This window comes from Chelonoidis abingdonii, chromosome 8, assembly GCF_003597395.2.
Source record: "Chelonoidis abingdonii isolate Lonesome George chromosome 8, CheloAbing_2.0, whole genome shotgun sequence".
Lineage (NCBI taxonomy): Eukaryota > Metazoa > Chordata > Testudines > Testudinidae > Chelonoidis > Chelonoidis abingdonii.
The window spans coordinates 28059915-28080212 of NC_133776.1; the positions used below are offsets into that span (position 1 = coordinate 28059915).

Genomic DNA, 20298 nt, shown 5'->3' on the forward strand with positions numbered 1-20298 from the left:
TGAGTGGGTAAGACTGGAAATATGCCTCCTGTCCCTCACGATGAACATCAGTCACTTGACTTCAGAAACACTATGTGAAGAGACTGGAATACGTAAGATCAGATAAGCCCTCTCCTCCCCTCCCACCCTGAACTGCCTGCCAGATTCCACTCATGGAACTGCTGATGCCATACTGGGCCATTGATTCAAATACAAGATGGATTCAAAAGGGACTGAATCCAAGAAGTTGTCACTCTCTTTCCAGTCTAAAGGCTGGCAACATTTGTTGTTTAAGCAACCAACTACCTAATGACTATTGAGTTAAAATGCTGAACTAACCAAACAGTATAAAATAATATTAAAACTTGCCAAGTTTCTGGAGCGTTTTTAATTCCTTCTGAATGGCTATACCCAACCCGTCCTCTGATACCATCTGCCATCCAGGAGAACAAACCAAACAATCCCCAGAACCCTCAGTTAGTTTTGAAGTGAATTTTTTTTTTAGTTTCGGGGGGAAGAATGCAAAACATTTGATCGGGTCAACTCAAAGTGCCATTTTCAAAACAAAATGTCAAAATGGTTTGTTCTGAACGTGTCAAAATGAAAATGATTTGACATTTCCAAAACATTTTTTTTTTTTGGCTGATACTATTTGTTGAATTCAGGTCAAGTTGAGCAAATAGTGTCAGTACTCCGAAAATACATTTCTGGAAACCAAAAAAACCAAAGATTACCTGGTTCTAACCATCATGTCTTGGGTTGGTAGGTGACAATTTTGCAGGGTTACGTTGCAAGGACAGAATGCATCAGAATTCAAACCCCTCAACCTCTAAGGTATTTTCCATTTTAATCCCGGTCAGCACTTGTAGAGAATCTTTGTAGCCCTCTTCTAAGGTCTGTACAGTATGTGGTTATCTATTTTATATTTGTGAGTTGTGATGTTGTGAAGCAACCTGGCAGAGGGAATGGAATGAACTACTTATTAATAACATTGTTTTTCTTGTTCTCCCCTTCATTAGATAACTATAATTAATCCTTTCTTTTTTTTTTCCTTCTGTCATTATTTTCCCCTAAAAGCATCAGACACTTTGTATCATTGTTTGGTTGCCTTCCACTTTTCTCCCTGGGTTATTTTCAGAACTTCTGATATCCAAGGTAACCTTTTACAGCCACACTGGCTGCTATTTGGACTCTTCCCTCCTCACCTCACCAAAAAATAAGCAGTTCTAGACTACTGTACCTTAACTACAGCAGCATTTAGGAGTTCCCACCACACTGCTGAATTAAATATAATTTAGTATTTTAATACTTTTGTTACTTATTCACTAGATATGTTAATTCCACAAAATGTACCTTCCTGAACTATAATAGCTTTGTACAGTTGAGGCCAGTGAACACATTCTTTCAAGTAGTTCTTAGCTTTGAACTTCTCTATTATCAATCTTTTCAATCAGTTCCTTCCTCTCAGTAAAAATTGCTGTTGAGCGTTCAATTGTTTCTCCAATCCTTAGCAGAATTATTTTGATTGCTTTGGCAAAAATGAACATATGACCACAGTTATTTCAGTAGTGCCTGGAAGTTAACACACACTTCACTGTTCACAAATCTAAAGAAAGGTGGAGGAAAGAGGCAGATGATAGAATACGCATTATTGATCCCACGCACACAAAACCATTACCGTTATGGCTAATGCTAAACTTAAACAAAAAATGAATAAGCAATTCATAGTAAATTAGAGTTAGGCCCAAACCACAACATTGTATTGAAAAACCTACTCCCTCCACCTCCAATTCCTGTATTTTAGGGGAACTTTGCACCTGATTCAGAACCAAACTTTGCAACTCAGACATCTCTTTGTAAGGGGCTGTACCAGAACTCTGAATGCAAACAATTCTGTGAGTTTCAGGAATTTCAGATATGGATCCATTTCTCAGTCTAAACTGTAATTTGAGCTTTTCTTTAGTATAAGCAGATAATTGGAGAGAGTCATGCCATTCATTGCTCAATATCTCTGTGATAAAGCTTGATGCAAATTTCTAACAGAAGCTGAAGGAGAAGGAAACTTTTGATTTTGTCTTGTATCATCTGCTGTTTATTAAACACTGCAGTTATTTTAAAGCATGTGTAAACATATGCTGGAAACATACACTGCACAGCACAAGTAGCAAGAAGCTTGCAACTAATGGTGGGTGTAACCACAATATAAACTGAGTTGTTCCTGAAAACAGGGGTGTGCCAAAGGTTTTTATAGAAGTCTGAATCAGCTTTTTAGCTGCCTTCATCTTAAGTCACTGACCGAAAGGCAGGAATATGAACATTTATAGTACAGAAGAGCAGACTTGTTGCAAAAATAAGAGACACCTAATTTTTGCTCACTTTAGAGAGAAGTATCTGTTAGGTTTTGAAATGTTTTCAGATTCTCCAGGTTGTTTCTTTTTTCACCTGTTTTTGCAGTTCTGGGTTCTATCTGGAGAAAGGAAACAAATTGTCAAAATACCATGAGAAAAGCTGACCTTATAGCATGTTGGGAATATTATAAAAAAGCATATTCTCCTGAGATTTCCAGGCCAATTTTACAACTCAAGTAGTACAGCTAGACCAGAAAACTTTTTTGATTAGCCTAACATTAGTTTATAAGGAAAATCTAATGCCCCATAGCTTCTTTACCAGAAGTCACACAACCTTGTCTCAACCAAGTTGGCATGCTTTGATAAACAAAAGAGGTAACGCTGCATTTATTAAATGAGGAATGGACAAACTATCTGAGATAAATTTCCCCCTAAACCAAAGTTTCCTGAAACTCACTAACTCTCTCCCCCCTCACACACACAGAAAGTCCAATTTTTTTTTAAGAAAGCTTTTCCATTTTCACAGCTTGCCTCCATCCTTTCTGCTTCTGTTTGAAGCTGCAAGCAGAAATGCTTCAATACCACAAGAGAAGACACTCATGAGACTTGGACTTTACCACAGCCAGGAAGTATCAGAAACCTCACCACAAAGCCTGTTCTTTTTCAGCTCTCTTTTGCACAATGAATGGATTTACATAGTTCAGATAAAACAAACAAACATTTCACACTTCTGGTGGCTTTTCCAAACCTGACCTTTTTCACAAATGTGGTTTAACAGGGCTGGTTGGAGCATCTCAGACACCAGAACTGATATTAGAGAAATCACCCTGTTTTTTCTTGATACCGCAACCACCCAGGAAGAAAAAAACAACAGCATAAGATTTTCACTCTAGGTTCCTTTGTTTTGATGCATCACTACTGAAGAAGGGCTTTTCCTTTAATTTGAGCACCAAACGTATCTCTCTCATGTGCTACCACTATGGTGAGGAAACGAACAAACACACTACATAGTGACCAACTGACCAATTTAAACCTCATTCTTGTCTGAACTGGAATATTTTTTGTGGTTTGAATTGGTTCTGAGAAATAAACCTGACTCCAGGCCCCTATTCCACTCTCTTCCTCTTCACTTTTACAATACAGCAAGTGTACCCTGAGCACTATTCCTTTATGTAGTACTTGCAGTCTGGGCTTCCTGTGTCATTTCCCCATGACAGCCACTTCAGTTTATTTTGCCCATTTTTAATCTATTCACTCACAAGTAATTTTGTTTTCCAACAGAAGCATTTTTAAGAAGGCGATGCAGCTGGAATCTGCATGAACCCCACGTGCTAAATACAGTCTTATTTGAATAAGCCCTAATAATAGTCCTTGTCTCTGTTCTCAGTGCCTTGTTTTTAAAAAAAGAAAGAATATGAGAGGTGGTCTTTGCATGGTATTTCTACTTTTCAGATCACCAGATCTCACTTATTTCAGCTACAGGAATAACTCAATCAGGTATCAAGAGTTCACAAAATGTCCCACAAACAAATTCTAGACTCTATATACACACGCCTAATTTTTAAGAAATGGTAGTGCAAATCCTTCTAACAAGGCAACAATACGTCTCTCACTACAGAGCAATACTCTCAATTCATCAGAGATGCAGAAATAAAAGGTTGTGTTGTAGACTGTAGCTGGGAATCCAAGGAAGATACGCAAGATGTTTAACATACATGGTACTCAAGTTTAGAGGTACTACGTGAGATCAATCCTAAGGCAGATATTTGCAGAACCCTAATATTATAGGAATTAAGCCACATGAGTCAAAAACTGTGTAGTTCTCTTTCAGAAATGAGGAAACAATCAAGAGGCATAACTCCAACTAGTGATCCATTAATGCTGAGGTGAAAAAACTAACGGGCTGAAGATGGAGGGAAGACAAAGAAGAAATACTTTGCATATGCTGGTTCTTATTGAAATCCTCTCTCTATTTGCGCCTTTAGTAGGGTAGATATCAAGACAAAGGTAAAAGTACATGACTTCGGTAAAGTAGTAAGCAGAAAAATACCATATCATAAGCCAAAACCTACAAATGTCCATTAGAGGAACCTGGACAGGCAGTAACAGAAAATGTGTGTATTTCCAATTAACGGAAGGTGATTAGTGGACAGTGCCATATGAACTCTGAGAACCTCCTCTGATGTGGTTATGTCATTGTTCTCCTAATGCACACTCAGTTAAGTCAACATCATCTCCTGAAATGGCACCATTTTCCATAGGTACATACAAAGGTAGCATGTTTTCATGTTCCACAATAACCTATGGGTGTTACTAAAAATAGAAGATTTGCTACTTGCAGTCAAAACTCAGGTTTCAAAATTATATTAACACACACACCTGGCCTCTGCAGATGAAACACACAGAACTCAGAAGTTTTGCTGAACGCCACTTTAGAAAGCGTGAGGAACCATGCCTATACTGCAAGTTTAGTTCATTCCACCAATTTTCTGTTAAAAACACTATAAATATATCACACGTCTTATCCAGGTGGTAAATGTGTATTAAAAATAAACCTAACATTTGTATTTTCAAAGATGACAATAAAAAGATTTAGTATGAAGCAACAACCTAATAATTGTTCTAATAAAGTTGTTCAAGACTTATGAAATATGAGAGTTACTCTATAATCACTCGAATAATATATATACACAAGCACATTCAACCTTTAAATAACCTGAATAATAAAAAAGTTATAGGGTTGGTTTTCAGCTGCTCTTTTCATCAAACTTTTAAATTTCTTTCACACCACTTTCATGACTAACCCCATGGTATTCCCTTTAGTCACTGACTAGCCTTGACAAGCTTCAGCTTGAGAACTGGCACACACATTTGAATTAAAAAAAGCATGTAAGATCTTATTTTTAACCTTTTCATTCTCATCTCTTTTAGTCTATGTAGCTATTTATACCATGACCACCACCGTTGTAATTTATCACTATTAAAAAAAATCCATCTATCGTATTTTGGGGTACCAATAACTAAACCCTTGGACCTTTCTAACAAGCATTAAAACAATGTCTAAGAAATGTAGCTTAAATTTTCATTTAATTGTGTGTATATGTGTGCATGTGTGTCTGTCTGTCCCACATTTTATAGGCACGCTGTGCCCCAAAGGAAGAATTGATATGGGCCTGAGAGCATTATAGAAAAACTTCACACATCTGTACTAATGAGGATAATCCATTAGTAAGGCTTGAGACTAGTGAGTGTCCACAACAAGGCCAACCGGGACCTTCTACCCTGCATGGACTTGGGGAAAGCACTACAAACCATACCGGGAATTATCTTAGTACTTGATAATGCTTCGGAACAAAACTAGTGCAACTGTAGTTGATTACAGTAGCTCAAACATTGGTGATGAAAGTGTAACTAGCCAGCTGGAATGAATAACCTGGTTACCGAGACCAGCCTGCAATTTCTGATAAAAAGACAAAAGGAATATACAGAAGAGTAACGTATGTTTCCATTGGCTCACTTTGTATGTCTTTTATTCCCTTCAGCAATAGAAAACACCAGGAAATTCCTGAAATTGGGAAGCATGTGTTATTTCTGTGGGGAAATGCAGAAGCAGGTGGATATTACCTATCTTTGACCAGAACCGGATAAAAGCACAAATGCATGGATGGATGGCATTCACAGACTCTAGTGTGGGCTTCCCCCCGCCCCCAACAGGATGGAACAGTTCACCAGTACAGGAATGGGAGCTGCCTGTTAAGCAGGTGGTTAGACGCATCTGGTATTAGCACCATCTTTCCAAACAGGAGGTCTGTTTAAGACACTAAAGTGAGGAAAAGGAGGACTGTCTCCTATCTCCTGGCATTGCTGGGTAGGAACAAGTTCACTATCACAGACTTTTGAGGAAGGGAAGGACAATATATGCGTACAAGACAGAGGAGAACCCACAGGAGCTCATATATACTCCAGAAGCAGTTTTGGCCTAGTGGTCATTGCAAGGAAGTTCTAATAAAGGTCAGAGTTTTTTCAGAGACCTAGTAGAGCCCCACAGAGGCTGAAGAAATGGGGAATTAACCACCACCTTCTCCTGGTTTAAAATAAAATTACCGTTCCCCAACTTTCTCAATAAACAACAGACATATACATATACAAATCTGCCTTTTTATGTACCTGCAACTCTTAACTGTAGAGATGCAAGAGGCACAGGTAAAACTCAGACTCTCAAAAGAATGCTCTTGTAGTAATTGGTATGAAGTGAATTCAATACATCATTTAGAACAGAAGATCTGATCAAAGGACAACATTTAAAAGATATCTAAATATAGACAGAGTAAAAGGAATTAATAGTTAACATTATGGTCATGACCAACAGAAAATAGACTGACATATGTCCAGCAGAAAATTTTTAAGCACCACATTAAATTTATATTTTCTCTACTAACAAAAGTAGCATTAACTGAAACACATAGGCATGATTACATAGTTACTGTAAAACATGCTTTCAGACTCTTCCCATCTCCCTAACTTGAATGCTTCTGGCTTTAAAGACACTAACCCTCTGCTCCAGGTGAATCATCACTGTCTGCTTCTTTAGCTAGTATTGCTCCAGACTCAGGAAGTTTGCAGATCTTACCTACACACCGGCATGTGAGTCACTCCAAGTAATGAGAAAGCCAGTTGCTGCAGTTGTTCCTGACGGGCAATTTTGACTCTCTGATCAAGTGTCACAAAAAGCAATCAGAAGGTGGCAGAATCACTTTAAGTAAAAAAAAGCTTAACATCCAGAAATGATTTCTATTACTACTTTTTTGCAAGAAACACTTTTATGCCTGTTTTAATTTCAAGATACATTTTTGAGGAGCCTAATGCATTCTGAAGACACAGCAAAGAGACAAACGGGGCTCAATAATGATGACAGGTAAGTGATTTTTCAGTGCTGTCAAAAGGGTCAGATAAAGTGTTCATTACGTGTTTAAAAAATATAAATACCACCTTGTTTTTAACCATTCTTAAGTAAGTAGAAAACGGGAGTTAAAATGTCACTGGTTAAAACTGCTTAGAATCATAAATTAGACATCACATTAATGTGAAGCATTAAAGTTGTGCCCAGTAATGACACTTTACTAATCTTCAATCCATTCAAAATGTTATGAAGACACATTATATTTTCTATACCCAAAAGTTAAAAGAAATATTTTTTCTATTTGTTTCCCTTACAATATTTATGTAAGAGCAGGAGCTCAAAGTCTCACTGAAGTGCTCTTTCTTAAAGGCAGAGTAGCTAATATTGAAAATAAACTCCGTACATTTCCAAATTAGTTAGAAAAGGTTTATGTTCAATTCTTTTTGCCTCTTTCAAAAAGGGACAAATATATTTGACTTCTGTTAATTATACTATAAAGAATAAGAATTCCCTTCCTTCATAATCTTCTGAAATCATGTTAAAACTTGTTAGGTTTAAGAGTCACTTGGAAGAACCACATAGCTATTAAACAACTTAGCAACTGTATGAGCTGTACTTCTGATAAGTCTCTAAGCTCAAAAGGCAAAATACATTTGTCAATCTATGCCACTTCCAAAAACATCTATATCACTTAATGATTATTCTACACTTGAATGATTATTCTCAGGTACCAAGAACTCAAAAGTAACCATGAGACTATAATTTCTATATTGTTAAATGAATGTATGTTGTGTATTATGTCAAATGTACTATAGTAGTCTATAACTTCTTCCTGCTTTACACATTTCCTTTTGTTAGGAAAAGGGGTTTCTTTGTTTTTTTTTTAAAAATCAAGTGGTATTTAGAGATTTTGCAGCTTGCTTTAAAACAATGTCTACCTGGACTCTTACTACAAATGGTCATCAAACGACATATAGTCAGTGTTCACAAGAAATTGTATCAGTCTGATCATATGGAAACCCAGGCCAGTACCTCTCTGATTAGGATTCAAATCAAGGGTTTCCTGATATCATTTTACCCTTTCAGTGAGAAATCAGTCACCTTACAAAAGCCTTTAATTCATTTTTTTTTTTATTTACTTGTAAATTATATTTCCTACCACTCCTCTCATTTCTAACCCTGATGCCAGGGATATTGCCATAGGTGGTTTAGGAGAAGAGGAGACTGATCTGTTTGAGAGGGGATGCTTGTCCTACGTGGATCTAAGGATGTGGCTTGGTTCCTATAAGGAGTAAGAGGAGATCAAAGGATAGAGGAATTTGCAAGTGGAGGAGATGGGACAGGAGGAGGAGGGACAGAGGTTGGACTGTGTGAATGGGTTTTAGAAACAGAAGGCAACTTTTTGTCGTAGAGGTGTGGAAATAAACAAATTGATGGATTGTCACAGGTGTTGCACTTCCTGAACCTCCCATGGCCTTTTTTGTCTCCCTTCCTCCTCCTCCTCTTCTTCCAGTTTCCTTTCACATTATAACTTAGCAGTCTCATTCCTAGTCCCCACTCCCTAACTGCTAGTGTCCTCCTTTAGGGTAGGGAGGGGAGGGAACTCTGGGCCCAGATGGTTCAACACCTGCACAAGTCAACCATTCATGCACTAGCACGCAATCAAGTCTGAGCTGTTCCAAGCGCCCGAGGTCCTCAGGCACTTTGGGCTTTGGAACAGCCTAGGCTGCATTGTTACTACATGAGCAACTGAACTGGAAAGTCATTCAGAAGACAATGCAACACTGAGCCCTGCGTTCCTTTAAACTGCATAGGGAGCAGAGACCAGCAGAAGGCATCAGAATGGGGGAACAGGCTTAACAGATATGTTTAATCTGAGATTTTGTCTTGTTCTAAATATAAGCATCTGGTGTCTTGAATAAAAGCATCTGGTCATACTACCTGCACAGAGGGGCAAATGGACTCTATAGCTCCCCCAAAAATGCCTTAGTAAAACTACCTGATTAACTGGAATGGAGGAATTTCCTTCTTCTCATTGGACATCCCAACCTCTTTTAATCTCTTTTTGTGAAGAGAGTTCCCTGTTAAATCATTTATAAGTTTAAATTTATTTTGCTGACCAAAACAAACAGTAGGTGAAGTCAGCCAGGAGAGCAGTAATGGAGACTATGGTGTCAAGTTTATGGCTTAATAAAGTGTACTACATTCATTTAATATTGTAAAATATTGTACATTGAAGAAGTGTTGCTAATGATGTTTCCATACCACCACAAAGAAAGGATGTAAAATGCCTCTCTAGAGTCCTCCAGTCACCTTCAAACACCTTGTTTCCTCAGAAGGCAACTGGGTTAAATGGAATAGAAGTGCTGATAGTGAAGGTAGAGACTCCTATATTTTAGTTGTCAAGCACTGTCCATCACAAAATATTCTTGCAACCTTTTCTTAAGATACTCTAGTCCCTCCTCCCCTCTCCCCAAATTGTTGACAACAGGCCTTTTAAATATAGCAAGGACAAACCTTTTGAGTTACAGAAGTATATTTTCTTTGTCCCATGAAATTCCATTCATATTTGACTGAAATATAAACTATTTCAAATCTCCAGACTTTGCTTTTCCCTTCTTAAATAAAATCTTAGGAAACAGTATACAAAAAACTATTTCAAAGTAAATTTAAGTTGTAAAGTCAAGCACTTGAAAGTTAGGAAATGTCAGTATTAAGGTTGCCATGAAACCTCAACTCATCCCCCTTGTGCATATGCATTATAATACAATCTTTAATTACATGATCACATACTATTTTTTCCACAGGATCCCTGCCAAAATCAGTGCACAGGATGGATGCACAAGGAGCCAAAATTACGGTTGTCCATGCAACCATAAATCTAGTATTTCCTAACTTTTGAGTGTTCAATTCTCCAACCTAAATAATGATTTGAGCTATTTTACATTATTATTATTATTATTTTAGAATAACTTTGGAAGATCACTTACATACAATACAGATTATATGTCTTTTAAAGAAGTATCTGCATGATGAGCGCAAGGTTGCTTGACATGAGATTGCTCCTGGCTAAGGAGCAGCATGGACGGAGACATGAAGGTAAGAGCGTGAAGGGAGTGGTTAGGACAGAGGCTTGGTCAAAGTGAGGAGGATGAAATGACCATACAGAGATTTAAGCAAAGTGAAGGTGTAAGATACTCTAGGAAGAACTAAGAATTTGTACTTGATGCAGAGGGCAAGGGAAAGCTAATAAAAGGAATTGAAATGGGGAAATTACACAATCCAAGCACCAAAAGTGGTAGCTTATTCTTTCAGTCATGTTTTGGATAAATCAAAGGGAGTAAGATTTGAGGAGGAGGAGAGAGATTTTCAAGGCCATGGTCAAGAATTTTAGCAGAAGGGATGGAGAGGAAAGGGTGGATTTAAAACTTGTATGATTTGGCAACAGACTAGATATGGGGAGAGAAAAGACAAGAGAGAGGAACAAAGAGGATCACGCCTGAGTAATGAGCAGGATAATAAAATACCAACAGTGATGAAGAAGAAAGGGAGAGAGGAAAGGATTGGGGCAGGAAGGGGGCGGCAAAAGGAGTCCAACTTTAGCCATTAAGTTGGTGGCAGAATATCCAAAAGCCGTCAGAAAGAAAAGCAGGTGTAAAACTGAACAAAGGAAGAGGTCAGAGGTGTTGAAGTTTATTTGGGAATCATCTGCATAAAGGTGGTTGTTGAAGCCATGAGAAAAGTCATCCAAACATAAGGTACAATGGGATGAAAGGGGGGGTTTTAAGACAAGAAAACTGAATGAGTTACTAACGTGATGGACCCCAGGATAAAACCTTAAGACACACAGACAGTATCAAAAAGGGTCTTTTCCTTCCCCCTCTGAACACACATCAAAGCTATGGGGAAGTCCTAAATGAGCAAGAGAGGTTAATGATGAGGGGGAAGAAAAGGTTGAGAGAGGAAGCCTGGAGGAGGGTTCAAGGAGACAAGTTCATCAGTTAGAAATGAATGGTTAGAGAGAGTTCTAGGAGCCAGAGGCCAAGATTTTGCTGAGAAAAACAAAAAAGACTCTGATATACATCATCTTTGTTGGGAAGGTCAAGCATGAAAATTGCATCCTTTATGACAGACATTCTCAACATGGGTTCTAAGAAGGTCACTTTGTGAGGCAGCGGCAGTGCCTCCATATACCTGAAGAAGTGACTAAAGACAGGAAGAGTGGAGAGGGTATTACCCATCTTTTCTTCTCTGTGCTCAGGCCACCATAGGAATGAAAGCATATCAATGACCTAGTAAGAGGCTGACAGATTCAGGAGGGGAAGCACAGGCCATTACAAAGTCTGCCACCATTCAGCTGCACTCCTCTGTCCTTCACAGGAAGGACCATCTGTCAATTGCATAATGGGAAAGCAGGCCATGCCTGTGGGTGGCTCTCTTGAATCGATTTGTTATAGCAAACAAAGCCTCAGAGAGATGTGTTTAGCATTGCATCTCTTGTACTTTTGCCCCTTTTTTGGATACAATATCCTCTGCTTAGAGCAGATTATAATATTGAGTCTGGAACCGGTATGGCACAACACAAAAGACCAACAGCCACATGGAACATGCAGTAGCAATTTCCACCTCACTCTGTGACCATGAAATAGGGACATGTTAAGGCCAGCATACCAAAGTACTGAAAATATTTCATCAACATCACTGTCAAGCTGTTATGCATGTTCCAGGAGAAAAAGATAAAATCACCAAAAAGTATTCAATCAGTGGTTATAAAAACAGAGCTTTGTTGGACTACACACATCCTCTGCATGGAATAGAACGTGCTCCTGAAAGAAAACATTTAGTCTACTTCTAATGAGCAACAGATCAAGAGGAAAGAAAAGAAAAATATTTCCTGAAAAAAACTCATTAATTGAGCCCTAGCAGAAATCAATAGTAAGAAACTACAGCAGCAAACAAATCAATATGGAAAGTCAAAGTTAACATCTGAATTAAAACATTTTGAAGTATATTCGTCAACAATGAGAGATGAGAGCAGAAAGAGGAGTTGAGGAAAGAGGATTTGAAAACACATGTAACTAGCAAACATTACTCCATTTCCCCAACTGACCTGCGGAAAGGCCTGTAAATCAAGAAGTGGTGCCTTCAGCCACCTAGGGGTTCAAATAAGCTCTTACTAAATCACTAATATTACACAAAGGAAAAACTGAAAATTCACAGGAGTAAATTTGAGCTTTGAAAGAACCATGGCTTAGTGACAGCAGAAGTGTTATGAACATAGCTTTATTTAAAAAAAAATTGGTTCCACTAAACATAAAATTTAATCTGGAAAAATAGTCTTAGACTCTGAGGACTTATATCTTTGTACATGCATCCTTCTGGGTATACCTCCAGGCATGCTGAACTCAGTACTAGGTTGAAAGAAAAAAAATTCATTCATATGAAATAGCACAATTCTTTTGTCTGCCTATGCAAAAGACTATACTATGCAAGTTCTGGCAGTATTAACAGTAAAGATGAGAATTTGAGGTACAGTATTTTATCCAAGCTTTGTGAAGATGGCATGCAGATCTTTATACTTAGAAACACTGGGTGATGGACTTATTTTACAATTCCACATAGAACTTACCTAAAACGTTCTCTGCACCTGGTTCCAGCACAGCTGCCTTCAAATCAGTACATTCAAAATAAAAAAGCTACTAAGTAATAAAAACATACTTTCCAAAAGCCTCTATCCTCATGTCACTTTCAGGGACATAGATGTCTTGATTCTAAACCCTTTATTGCCTCCTACAACTTCCTGGTCTCTAACAGTATCTATTGCCAGCTCTGAAATTAAACTTACATACAGAATTATCTTTTTCATGCTCTGCAGTAAGTCTTATTCATGCCATTGTCCACAATGGGCTTGAGCAGCGTTATGTAGAAAGAGCCAAATTTTACTCAGTTATGAGTGTAAATCTAGAGTCAATGAAGTTACTCTGAATTTAAACCAGAATAGATGACAGCACAATTTGACACTAAAAGCAGGTCTAACAAGAACAGTTTGCCAGCATAGCTATGTTGGTGAGACTTTTTGTTAACATAGCTAAATCAGTAAAAGCCAGCATCAATGCAATTGTATTGGTATAAGAGTGCTTACTTCTTATAGCTTATTTCACTCGGTGAACCTGGAATAAGTCATAGCAGCAAAAGTGCAGTTTTGCCAGTATAAGGTATGTCCACAATAGGAGCACTTTGCCAGGATATTGGTCTATATATGTTGTTGTACTGCACTCATCACTGTAGTATCTGAGTGCCTTACAGTAGCGCATTAAGCAATGCTGAACATCTCATGCATTTGTTCTCTCATTCCCTCCCCGAGAGGAGAAACAAACACAGTGGAATACCTTGGTTTGGTAGGGGTTTTTTTTTTTGGGGGGGGGGAGGGGGGAGAGTTCATTTCTTGTTAAATATACATGTTGCTATGTATTTATGTTAGAGAAGGCAGGTCAAAGAAATGAACCTTGCAGTTGCAGTGGAATGTGTGGTTTATGGTGGTCCTTAGTTCTTGTAGAATAAGCTCCCTATGACTTGGACCAGCCCCTGAGAAAGCTGTCTCCCTTATTGTTGAGTTCTGTTGTGCCAGAGGAGCATAGTTGTTGACCATGATCTTCATTCTAAAACTTTAAGCAGTTTTCTAGGTATCCCGAACCCAAACCACAGAATGGCTCTTTATGGCACAGAACCCTGGTATAGCTATATGGTGAAAGCACTCCTACTGTAGCCCTGTCTTAGGCCTGTCAGATAGTAGGTGCCTAATAATAGCAAAGTAGGCACCTGAGGCTCAAACTCTTCACTGCATCCAGTCTCTATAGCCCTTCATACCCCACAGAATGCCCCCCTACAAAAGGCAGGGAAAGAGATGTATAAAGGCTAGCTACATTGACTCTATGCCAGGTGAGAATACTAGCATACCAGGGAGGATACCGCAAATGTCCAGCCAAACTGTAGTGCAAAAAGGTAAGAGAATCTGATCCAGGGTGTATTTTTTTCCTTTATTATCTCTCTGAACTGCAATTGCATTAGAATGTAATGGCAGTCTCCTTAGTTATACCTAGAAATAGGAACCATTTTACCATCTGCAGAAAACTTCTTGTGCATTTCTGTGTTCAGTACAAAATACCCTGTTTGGTCTCTTAGTTCCTCCTTGGATTTCCCCTCAACCCTCACCTCATCTCCTCTTAAGTTCCTCCAACACCACACTTTATCACTCAACCACAGAGCAAAAGAACTTCCTCAAATTGGCCACACCACAGAACAGCTTTCTTGATTCTCTTCAATCCCATCTCTACAGCCACCTCTTCTCACTGGCGCTGAGTTTCTAACACTAGGAAATATTGAGTGACAATTTGATGGCTCGGGGCAGAGATAACGGACCCCACCTATGGAAGTCTAAGCAGAAGCACCAAGTATTATACAGACAGGTACATTGAACTGTTCTCTGATCTCTGAAAGGTGGTCCCCTCCAGGTCTGAGTTGAGGCACATAACTGTGGTACCAGGAGAAGCTCACACTGTAGCTTGTCCAGGCAGCATTGTTTCCTAGATAAAAAGACTTTCATCTTTGGGACTATCCATCTAGCATCTCTCTCAATTACAAAACTCAGTTTTATAAACAAAACTCTCCACAAATCCTTCCCTCGAGTCTCTTAGTTTCCCAGGTGCAAACATTTGCCCTGAAACTTAGGCATTCAACTTTTCTTGACCTCTTAACAAATGACAGCTACAAACATTACCTGGTAACACGTCATACAATGTGTATGCTATACTTAACTTGTATTTGAATGGAGTAATTGAATTTTTTACTGTAATTTCTACAGCTCTCAAAAGTATGCTAATCTCTTAACAATAAAAATACAAAGGCATGGTCTCGGATGATCCATTTTGGACATTACACGGCTAGTAAAAGTAACAAACAGTAGCAGTTAGGGGCCCCCAGAAGATCACAAAAATAAGATCATATGGTAACTCAGTTATGTTGCATGAACATCCCAAGAGACGCCTTAAAGATTGATTGATTGATTTTTCCCCTTAAATGACAAATTAAGATTTCTTATAGAGAACATAGAACAAGCATATTATGAAGGACCTGAGCAGCAGAAGGGAAGGTAGAGTAGTCTGATTCATGGATTGGACAGGACATTCCAAGCACAAGAGGCAGCACAGAGAAAGGCACAGGGATGGGAGGCGGAGAAGGAAACAAAGGAAGCATTGGGGCTTGCTCCAGTGGTGGAGTGGGACAAGGGTGCTTGCCAAAGTAATGTGCACAAATATACTGTATTACATTGCAACCTAACCTGTTTTCTTTTAAAAAACCTTGTGTATTAATGTTTTCCATTAAAAAGCTTGTAAAGAATTGGTTCCGTTAGGTAACAAAATGAACATACATACAGCCACCCAATGATACATTTAATATTCAATCTCTTTTTTCCACTCTTTAAACACTTAGTTCACCTACAAACCAATGTGAATGGTGATGACTAGAATAATTGGAAAATGCAATATATCAAAGTTATACTGTAGTACTCAAGATTCACAGTTAAAAAAAATTTAAACAGATATTAGACTTATGACCTAACATATGCAATCTAGTCCAGGGAAAACAAAACACTTGTAAGATAAAATAGAAAAGTAGTGAATTAAAGATCAGGAAAAGAGCAATGAGATTTACAGATGCAGATTTTCCTCCACATATTTTCTAAAACTTTCTTCCCTGCGCTACATTTCCGAAACAGGTCAGGGAACTCAAAGCTGTAGTAATTTGAAACACTATTGACTCATCCCATATCTCCCTATGTAATCTCTTGTAACCTATGATTTAAATTCTCATATGAGGTTATATCTACCATGCACATAAACTAGTCTATCAACATTGGTAGTAAAAGGATTGCACCATCTGTGCAACAATATGTACTTAACCTACATTTATTGCAACTGCCAGCCTTTTATTTTTACTGGCACTAAACACACACACACACACCCCCAACCAACCAGAGACAAACCACAAAAATGCTAAAAAGTTTGCTTTAAGGTCCAACTGAATAAAAGTGCAGGTTCTACTGAACCCTTAAGAGTGACAGCTGAATAGGTATGAAGGACCCATGGAATAGCAGGATTTTTACTATAGATGTACAGATATGCATAAGATGAGAGGTATGACACTTGAATGGAATGAAATTGGACTAGGGGGAAAAAAAAGACTAACTCAAGCTTAGATAACTGGCAATAAACAAGTGTAAGAAGGTGGAGATCAACCTTGTCCATCACAGAAATGCCATTTATATGGAAGAAAAAGGGTCTGTTTCAAGAGTGGACAAAGTCAGTCACCAACTAAATGAGACCCTGTAGTATTCCATCAAGATCTGCCCCGTTTTTATAGAAAGAAGAGGAAGGAGGAGACTCTTCATTTCCAAATCTAAGGGTGAAACAATATGTGGAAGAGTGTGAATTTTCCTGGGATTATTATATTTCTTTCCACACCATGAGTAGGATGACATTTCCTGTAATACGGGCTGCTTTAAAGCAAAGTAGTGAAGAAGTATACTAGGGTAAGAACTTAACGGCCATACTGGGTTAGACCAAAGGTTCATCTAGCCAGTATCCTGTCTTCTGACAGTGGCCAGTGCCAGGTGCCCCAAAGGGAATGAACAGAACAGGTAATCAGCAAGTGAACCATCCCCTGTCACCAATTCCCTGCTTTTGGCAAACAGAGGGTTGGGACACCATCCCTGCCCAACCTAGCTAATAGCCATGGATGAACCTATCCTTCATGAATGTATCTAGTCCTTTTTTGAATCCTGTTATAGTCTTCGCCTTAGCAACATCCTCTGACAAAGAAAGAGTTCTACAAGTTGATCGTGCGTTATGTGATGAAATACTTCCTTTTGTTTGTTTTAAACCTGCTGCCTATTAATTTCATTTGGTGGCCCCTAGTTCTCAAAGATAAGCATACAGTTCTTATTCATCAACCCCACCCTCCTACTGAGATACCTCATTACACATAAGTTGTCTCTCCTGACTAACACTTGTTAACTTGACAGAATTCCACTGAAGGCAAGGATGCCTTTTCTTCAGAACATCTATATGGAGCCTTAACTCTAAGCAGAATAATTTCTTCACAACTGTACTACTTCAAAATATGTGCTTCCCTAACTAGACAGACAATCATTATCCAAAAACTCCATTAAATTGATACGGTGTTTGCGGGAGGGATGATCTTTTTGTTATGCATCTGTACAGCTCCTAGCTCAATGGGATCTTGATTGGAGCCTCTAGGTGCCATCACAATAGAAATAATTGTAGTGAAGCTCATCAGATAGAAGAGTTCCCTTTAAGAGATTCAAGCCCTAGAGTTCCCAGAAGACAACGTTTTATCGGAGAGGTGTTACAGTCAAGACTTTCACTTCTGTGAAGTGTTTGTTGTTGTTTATTTTGTTGTTGTTGTTGCTACTGCTTCCTGTCCATATTTCGGTACTTCCTATAACTGTTCTAAAATCAAAGACATATAGACAAAAGGAATAAGAAAGTTTTAAACAGGAGAGGGATATTTATTGATTCTCTAAGGTTTGTTCCTGGCTGACTTGGAGGAGGAGCAATTATAGGGTCCAGAGCCATAAGAAAGTCCAAGGTATTATTTCAAGAGAGGATACAGTAGGGCCTGAGCAGCTACTCTGTCTGACAAACAACGCTACAGGACTTGGAATTCCCTGGCTGACTACACTTTCACCATGCTCTATGCAGCTGGAAAAGCTCTCCTTGAGGACTGTATTACAGAGAATCCTTCATCTGATTGATGTTCTGGGCAAGAATCATCAAACTCTCTTTAGGATTCACTTATAAAACCCAAAGTCTGAACAGATGTAAGAGCTGGGATGCTGTCATTTTTGTGACTTGAAAAGAATTACCACACACTAGCCACTTGTGGGGATAGGCCATGACTGTAACCCTGTTTCTAGAAGTGACTTGTTACAAATGCTATGAACTCAGTAAGTGAATGAGAGGCCAAAGGAGAGCGTGTGACATTAGAGATGTAGGTTGCCGAGGAAGCACAGGAGGAATTGTTGGTGCTAGAGTCTCATCAGTAGATGCAGGTAAGCATGTCAGAGACGTATGGATTGTAAATAATTCCCTGAAGTGACAGGAATAATGGTTGCCCAGATAGAATCCATTATGAAAGAAGTTATTTAAGACTTCCTGTAAGCATGAGACTGTGGTCCTTGCATCTTAAAGATGATCCCCTTGCCCTGTGAACATGGTAATCCCCTATTCCCTCTGGTTTATAAAAGGATAAATATCCATTTGTTATGCTGAGCCACTAGGCAGACCCTTCCTATGTGGTAAGCATATAGAGTTTTGCTTGCTCCTAGTTCCTTAAGGAATTAGTCAAGGAATCCCCCTCAAAGACGTGTCCATCAGACAAGGGAAGAGACATAAATTTATTTTTAACTGAGAGATTCCTTTCAAACCAAAATTGTATCCAGAGTGCTGCCACACCACAGTTTTATTGTCATAGACCTGACATCCAGTGAGTTTGACCCTTGAGAGACTTTCTGTGCTATTGTTATCAGGTCCTAGCAAAGAAAAGTGCCTTTGGAGGACCACGAAAAAGGGCTTACATGGATTAACAGGAGCTCAGAAGAAAGGTGGCTAGACAATACCACTGAGAATTTATAATATATCTTAATCCAGTTAACCATACTTTAATCCCAGTGTCTGCTGGACCATGGATGATGTAGCTGCAGATTTATACAATTACAATCGATAGTGATATTAGCCATAATATTTTTTTCTATGCTCAAGAGATATCAAGTTGTCATCTATATTCCCCATCTCTTTTCATTTAATGTCCCAAAATGGAGCTCAATACCGGATACTAAGAAACAAAATTAAAATGAAGTTTTAAAAGTTTGGACTGGAGTTTCATTTGTACTTAAAACATAGCAGTAGTGAAAAAAGTGACATGCATTATCGTGCAGTGACATCATTAATAAATTCATTGTCAGTCCCTGATAAAGGGGTGACAACCTTGCAAAACTTAGTTCAACACTGTTTTGTCCTCCAACATACATAAGTTTTGGTGGGTTTCATTGACTCTGTTTTGAAGTTCCTTTCAACTCCTGAAAAACAAAGCTATTATAGCTCAGTGGTTTGAGCATTGGCCTGCTAAACTCAGAGTTGTGAGTTCAATGCTTGAGAGGGCCAGTTAGGGACCTGGGGCAAAAATCTGTCTGGGGATTGGTCCTGTTTTGAGCAGGGGGTTGGACTAGATGACCTCCTGAGGTCCCTTCCAACCCTGATATTCTATGATTCTATTAAAGGTGTCAATTCTTACTGCTGAGAAATGGTCTGTCTTGCTGCGTTTTTTCCTAACAATCGTACATGGAGAGCCAGGAGTGGAGAATCTATTACAATTACCTCCTATAACAAAAACATCAGCAATTTGTAAAGTTATTTTATGAATCAACAGCGGAGAAAATTTCTGATAATTAAACTTTGATACACATTATGTCAGTGTCAAAGCATCATAATATTGCCATTGTAGTGTCTCATTCTTCCATTCAGAGTCCCTTCAGGCCCCAGATTTTCTTGCTATCTCTTCAAGCTGACCTTCCAACAGGCTACACAATAAAAACACACCATATAAACCACAAGGCAGTGTGCAAAAAAATTTAAAATTTCCAAAAAAGAGATAAAACACACATCACACTCCCTATATTAAGTCAAGAGCTAATGATATCACACACACTATATTTATATATGTATAATATACATAACACCACAGATGTATACTGTGGCTGTGTATTAAATTTTTTAATTTGAAAAATAAAAGATATTGCACTTAACATAGCTTTTTCTAAGTATTTTTCTTCACACGAGATATAGTCAGTATTTTACTCGGGTACCTTCTTTTTTTCCTTGCAGTTTATCCATAGAGGGCATATAAAGGTTTAATATATCGAGACAGAAAGCCATTAGAGGATCCAGTGACAAGAGCAACAACCCAAACTGGCCACTAGGAATTCCAAAATTG

At 38.5% G+C, this 20298-nt stretch overlaps 1 protein-coding gene across 1 annotated transcript in view; it reads right to left on the minus strand.

Annotated features, from left to right (window-relative positions):
- Window positions 1-20298, minus strand: part of MED12L (mediator complex subunit 12L) — a 324753-nt gene that overhangs the window by 124236 nt on the left and 180219 nt on the right. The gene's annotated exons all lie outside the window — the stretch shown is intronic.